This window comes from Mchenga conophoros, linkage group LG17 (genome assembly GCF_057382185.1).
Source record: "Mchenga conophoros isolate Kocher_MC1m ecotype Shallow Benthic linkage group LG17, M_conophoros_male_GT1.1, whole genome shotgun sequence".
Taxonomy (NCBI): domain Eukaryota; kingdom Metazoa; phylum Chordata; class Actinopteri; order Cichliformes; family Cichlidae; genus Mchenga; species Mchenga conophoros.
Window position 1 is genome coordinate 22,174,140 of NC_140542.1, and position 7,281 is coordinate 22,181,420.

General features: G+C 39.9%; 1 long non-coding RNA gene across 1 annotated transcript; it reads left to right on the forward strand.

Moving 5' to 3' along the window:
- Positions 1–444: 444 nt before the first annotated feature.
- On the forward strand, positions 445–3,435 carry LOC146555472 (uncharacterized). Its single transcript, XR_014889190.1, has 4 exons — positions 445–565; positions 1,724–1,872; positions 2,581–2,745; positions 2,823–3,435. It is a non-coding gene; the product is annotated as an uncharacterized LOC146555472 (long non-coding RNA).
- The last annotated feature ends 3,846 nt before the right edge of the window (positions 3,436–7,281 follow it).

The following is a 7,281-nucleotide window of genomic DNA, read 5'->3' on the forward strand; positions in this document are numbered from 1 at the left end:
AGCAGTAGACACAATACACACATTCAAGTACTGTACTTTAGTTTTAAATTCTAATAAAGCATTACTATTTTCTACTCCAAGGCATTACTTTTGAGATTATTATATATTTTTGAAAATATAGCATAATGATAATACTAGTTATTGTAAACTTTACAAACCACCCAGCAGTATGTAAAGTCAAATTATAAAATACAAGTAAATAACAACTGCAGAACAGAATGTCAGTGTAATGAACATACACTTCGTTTTGACAAAGCACACTGCTTAGGTAAATGATCTGAGTAGTTGTTCATCACTGAGCAATTTGTTAATATGTGTTTCGAGCCAAATAAATGACAGGGAGAGAGAGAGTGACGTCAGAACACGTCATACTATAATCTCCCGGGAGCGGACGGAGGGGGTCAGTCGTTGGGATGCGCATGCGCAGACAGAGTGCGCGAGCGGCGGGCCTTGACCTTTCGGGGGGGAAAAAAACACTTTCTCACGGACGGTGACAGCGAAACGGATAACAGTCTTCAGTACCTTCTGGACTTTGAAGCTGTGGATTCTGGGACTGTTGGAAGAGGTAAAACATTTTCATTAAAACCTTATTACTGTTTTGTTTTTGTTACTCGTCATTGTAGCTTGCTGTTAATGTTGTGCTAACAGTAGCGATTAGCTAGATACGTTAGCCGTTGACGTCAGCGCAATTTAGTATCCAACTGTTTTCTTAACAAAACCACTGTTATAATGAAGTGAAGCTGCTCCCAGCTAATTTGAACCTTTGGCTTCTAAAATATGTGGTTCAATTGCGTGCTGCGTACATAACCTAATGTCAGCTAGACCGAAATTAAAATTAATATGTTGTTAAAGTCACTAAAATGGCGCCTGAAGCCTGTTGTGGCGTGAGCTCTGTGTCTGCTCTAGAAACTCTGAAATTCTGTAGATCTGAGCCGTACATTAAATACTCACATGAACCTGTACTTTGAATTCTGTATGAGCTGTATAAAATACAGCTATGCATAAGTGTTTTGAATGAATAATTAGATTAGATAACTCTTTATTGTCTAATCGAATTATATAGAAATGAATAGAAATGTGACATGAGAAGGTGTCTTTGACTGTTCCTGCATAACTTAGTTTCGGACTAGTTGACAAGTTATGCTCCGGTCATTTGATGTTTCCAAGATAGATGTTCTTTTGTAATATAGTTAATTTTTTTGTATATTTCATTTACCCACCATCATACATCATACATACAAGCTAAGAAGAGGTCGTTATACTAACAAGAGGTATTAACGGGCAGGGATAGCTCAGTAGATAGAGTGGTGGCCCCATGATCGGAAGGTCGGGGGTTCAACTCCACTGAACGGCTACCCTGAGGTACCCCTGAGCAAGGTACCGTCCCTACACACTGCTCCCCGGGCGCTGCATTGATGGCTGCCCACTGCTTCACTGGGTGAATGGGTTAAATGCAGAGGAACTATTTCCCTATGGGGACTAACACATACACATTATACACATTATACATTATTATAACGCTGGGCCAAAGTTCAGCACATGGTTAAAGTTTGTAATCCAGCCAGGGTGTAAATATCACTCAGCAGCCAGAGCTGAAGCAGGCAGCATCAACACATAAATCTACTCTACCCGGCTTAAATCACAAGAGCACCTCTGACCAAAAAGCTGTAGATTTTTCTTGTTTGCACAAATTAATCCAGATTCACATTAATTGTGTTCACAGCTCCAACAAAATGAGGAAGAGGAGGGGGAGAAACACAATTAGGTTGAATTACAATTGGATGGAAGGCGAGGACAAGGAGAAGGAAGCTTAGGATGAGGAGGAAGAGAAGCAGCAGGAGCATCTTTAGGGCTCCCTATGATGTCATTGAGGTTTGTTTCATTAATATGGTCCTCTCACAAAGAAAGATGACTTGTTTTAGTTCACCTACTTCCTGTATTATTAAATAGTGATGTGCAAAATGTTGTGAAAAACCACAGAGCAGGTACGTATAGTGCATCTGCAGGTAAATGAACATCAAATCTCTAAGACAGACGGAAATCTGTATATTTATCACCCTTATGATAAAACCCATGTCAGCCATTGGTTTATGGACTTTGTATTTTGAAGCCTCAACATTTGCTTTATTGCTGTTGCTATGTTGGGACCATATTAGGATGAGGGATCAGAATCTGGAGTCATGCACACTATTGTTTCATTTAGTGTGTATCCATAAGATTCGTACAGCAGATCCAAGTTGTGCCTTGAAAACAGGAAAGTCGTCTGCATAGAGGAGAACTGTAATAGCAGGCTTGTACAAAGTGAGGCTTTGTGCACTCGTTTTACTTCTGTCACCCTGTTTTGATGCAGATTTCACTTGAAATCAGGCAAGAACTGGACTTATTTTTTACAATGTGTTCTTGTGAATTGATTGTGTATAGCATTTGTTTGATTGATTTGACTTTCTGCAAGACAACAGTCGTCCACTGGCCAAAACAATTTTCCAAATACCTCCACGTGATCTAGCCTGGATTTAGAAAAGAATAGCAAAAAAAATCTGCACCTCCTGCTTCAGATGAAATTTGTGTTTCTGTGTTCAGAGGCAGCGGTGAGAGGGGAGACCTCAGCTCATCCAGCTGGAGAGCCTGACCAGGAGGAGTCGAACATTAACTCAGCTCTTCCAGGGCACCCTGCAGACTCGGCTACTGGCAACAGCAAGGGATGACGTGAACGCCAAACTGGAGTCCATCACAGGTCAACTGCAGGTATGCGAGTCAGACCTTCTGAGGAGGGTTTCACTTTTCTCTCTTCTTTATAATTGACTCTTTTCTCTCTCTTTCAGCTCCTTGTCTCAGAGTGGGAGGGATTTGAAGCACAAAGGGAGGAGCTTGTCGTTTGGTTGGCTGATATGGATGTCCGCCTGAGTGACTGGAAACACCAGGAAACACCAGTGAAAAACTGAAACAACTGCAGGTGTGGGCTTGTTTTGATATGACATATATTTGATATGATACATACGTCAGAGACATTATCCTAAACTGGACTAACAAAGGACCATGAGTACAACATGAAAAGTACATTACAGAGCGTAAGGCTGAAGTTCATTGATCATTTTAATCATAAACTTGTTGTTGAAATGTTTTTACTGAACATGCAAACATCTGCTGATGAAAATGTGTTGATTTATTGGTCTGTTATGAAGCTATTGCTATTTCTAATGTGTTTTATCACTTTCTGATGTTTTATTAATTAAACAATACATGTATTATTTGTTGTGTTATCTGTAGCTATAGTATTTATATATATTTATTTATAGTATAGCAAATATATTTAATTATTACTGTTTAAAACACTAATATGTGACATGTATTAGTAGTGATGTTGTGCTGAGGGTTAAAATGCCTTTTTGTCTTTTGGTAACTACAAAATGACAATAAACCATTAATATATGTCTATGCTGTGCTCGTATTTATTTTACCCTACTCAAATTCAATTTATGATGCATTTTATTTTGAAAGATTTAAAATGGTTTTTTAAAGAACCACTCAAAAAAGGTTCTTTAAAATGGTTCTTTTAAAGAACCATTTGAAGGACCTTTTTAAAAATGGTTCTTTAAAGAACCATTTTTTAAAAGGTTCTTTGAAAAACCATTAAAGGTGCCCCAAAGAACCATTTCTTGATGGTTCTTTGGGGAACCTTTAATGGTTCTTTAATGAACCACTGAAAGAAATGGTTCTTCAAAGAACCATTGTTTGAAAGGTTCTTTGTGGCACCAAAAAAGGTTCTTCTATGGCATCAGTCTAAAGAACCACTTTTGGTTCCAGTTGGCACCTTTATTTTTCTGAGTGTAGGTGAGGGTAGGGACGTAGATCGACCGGTAAATTGAGAGCTTCGCTTTTACACTCAGCTCCCTCTTCACCACGACGGACCGGTGCAGCGTCCGCATTACTGCAGCTGCAGCCCCAATCTGTCTGTCGATCTTCGGCTCCCCTCTCACATTCAGACAGCCAGCAGTAATTTCATAAAAATGGGCACAGCTTTTTGACTTAAGCACCCTATTAACGTGTCATTTGGTGGGGTCAATTCTTTGTCGGTATAAAGACTATAAAAGTGATGATTCAGACCTGAGGCTCAGACTCAGCCACTTTAATAGCATGATCCATTCTTCATGGCTTGCAACAAAATACTTCCTGGCACAAAACAGAGAGAAAGGTGCCCAAATTTTATCCGCCTTCACTGCAATTTTCACACACAAACTGAAGGGTAGATCGGATCCTTCGGTGGATATGTGCACCTTTAACACCCCTGTCATAAAATATCGAATAATCCATCACCTATTAATATGAACTCATTTTAAATGGTTAACAATTTAGTGATTATCAGTGTTTCCTATTTGTTTTATGCGTTTAATATATTCACCACAAAAATTTGTAGAAAATCTGCTCCCTTCAGAGTGTGGATCAGCGGATTCCATATCACCCTCTTTTTCTTATGCATGGGAGCTCAATTTTAACCTTCTTTTGTCCAATATAGCCACGATCCCTTTTCTGAACATGTCCAAACCATCTCAGCCTCACTTCTCCAACTTTGTCTCCAAACAGCTCAACCTGAGCTGTCCCTCCAATACTTCTAATTTTATCCATCCAGTTTACTCCAAGAGAAAATCTTAGCATCTTTAAATCTGCCACCTCCAGATCCTTCTCCAATCCATACATCATAGCAGGACTCCGTCCATCATGCAAACCTTAAGTTTCACATGACGTTAACACTCATCTCCACCAACTCCAACCTGCCTGCTTACTCTTTTTCACCCCTTTGCATTTTTAGCTCTTTGTCTCCAGTGCATACCTCCACCTGCTCAGACTCTATTCAATTCAGACTTTAACTTTGTGTTTTGGGAAGTGCTATACCATTTAAATAAAGTTATTTTCATGATCTTGTCTGAAATTCAGATATTTCTTCAGAAATTGCTGCAGGATGGTGCAAATTGACACAGGTATTTGGCGACCTGCTGTTATATATAAATGTAACCAGACTACAAACAGATGGAAATCAGTGGTGTCGAGTCCTCTCTATTGTAAAGAGGTGTTACAGAAAAAGAGTTGCAAACACTCACTGTCAGTCCAAGGTGGTTTTTACTGACCAATTCATAAACAATTTAGTAGTTGCTAAATTTAAATTCCTGTACAAATTCTTTCTGTGGTGATTTAGATGTTTCACAATGGTGAGAATATGTGCAGTTTAGTACAGCTCCTGATCCAGATGCAGATGAAAACATTTTAATTTCATAACATTTGAGAGCTGTACAACCTTGCTGGACGTAAACATATGCTCTCACTGAGCATCTTTAAAAAATCAAATATTTTTGTGTGGTTTGCACAAAATTGTATGTTGTCAGTAAATATGTTCTATCTGCAGGTTAAATAAAATCAAAACTGACCTTCAAATCCCCATATCAGTCCACTATAAGAACCAGCTGTTAGTGTCACAATCATCTGACAAACAACAATGGCTTCATAAAAATGGAATCCTCTCTACCCCGCTCGCTCTCACTTTCTCTCTTACACACACACACACACACACACACACACACACACACACACACACACACACACACACACAGAGAGAAAGACCTTTTTGCTTTGGAAACAAGCATTAATTTGCACATGAACTCTTACACAACCGTCATTGTCATGTCTGTGTTGAGTCCGATAGAGAGAGGAAAGAGAGGAGGTGAGAATAATGAGCCGAATAACAGAGCTCTATCAGAGTAAACAAACTGCTGCCCAGGTCGGCGTGTTGTCAGTGTGTGTGGGAGGAGAGACAGGTGGAAACAATGTACTCTTCACCTGGGTTTAAGGGTTCTCCAGGCGGGGATGAGCAACGCTGGATAGCAGAGTGGCGAGAAAGACTGGAGAGGAAAGCAGGAGGGCAAAAATTCTGCTGAGGCCTCCAAATAGCACAGTTACTACAAGCACAGCAGGCGCTATATACATTCTTTGAGTTTGACTACATTATGTTGGAGAATATCTTTTATGAAATATCAGATATTGTAGACAACTTCTCTACAGCTGAAAGGAACATTGCATTCTTGACATATTCCATTATTCCCTAATGGTTTTGGTTAATCAATTCACCGTCATTTAAAGGTATTTCTCAGAGATTCCCTGACACTTAATATTTGTGTCACCCCCCCCCCCCCCCAAACGCTTGTTCTTTGCTTTCTTGGACAGTTTAAGTGCCTCTTGATGATTGTAATGGTTCCAAGGCTTTTGCATTGTGACAACATCACAGTTTCAAGCCCTGTAGTTCGGGACAAAATGTTCAGATTTAAAGATGCTGACATAAATGTCAGCCAACCAAAGCATAATTCAGATATATTAGTCATAATACTGAGCACTTTAAATCCTGGGTCAAATGAACCATGGTGTTCATACAGCAAAGTGACAAAAGAAAAACGCACTGTAAGATGCTCTTGACAGAAGCATCCAGAGCACCCAGACTACTCCTGACAATTATGTCAAGTTCTGTACCTGTACAGTGAATGAATACCACCCTTCCAAAAGATACAACCTTTTGTATTGCGTGTGTGTGTGTGTGTGTGTGTGTGTTGATGGTGGTGGAGTACACTGATTAATATGCCACTCCAAAATTTCAAATACTATTCTGTTGTGGTAAGACTGAGTGTCATTAAATGCATTTCACATCCATGCATCCTCTTCTGCTTATCCTTATCAAAGTCACGGGGGAGCTGAAGCCTATCCCAGCTACCATAGGGCGAGAGGTGTGGTAAATCCCAGACAGGTAGCCCGTTTGATGCATGGCTGACAAAGAGACAGACAACGATTTGCACTCATGTTCACACCACTTTAGAATCACCAACTAACCCAGAGGTTCCCAAAGTGTGGGGCCCGCCCCCTAGGGGTATCAAAGCTTGGACACTGCTTGCATAATGGACAGGTTTTTTAACGGGGCTCCCACACAAACGCAAAGTAGGAGAAGAAGCATCACCAAATATGTTTCCAAACCAACTTCCTTCCAAGCCAAATACTAGAAAATATGGTGAAGCATATCTTCCCTTTGGCTTCACCTGCACAAGTGCTAAGGTAGGTCTCCCCTGCAGAATTAGTTTTCCCTGTCGCTGGGTTCTCCAAATCGCGGACAAACGGTATCCCACATTCTTGATTTTTAATTCACAAACACTTCTTGCAATAACAAACTACTCCTGACATTTTGGAGATATTAGCTCTTTATAAAGTAAAGTTACAGTGGGATACAAATAATATCAGGATGATCCTGCC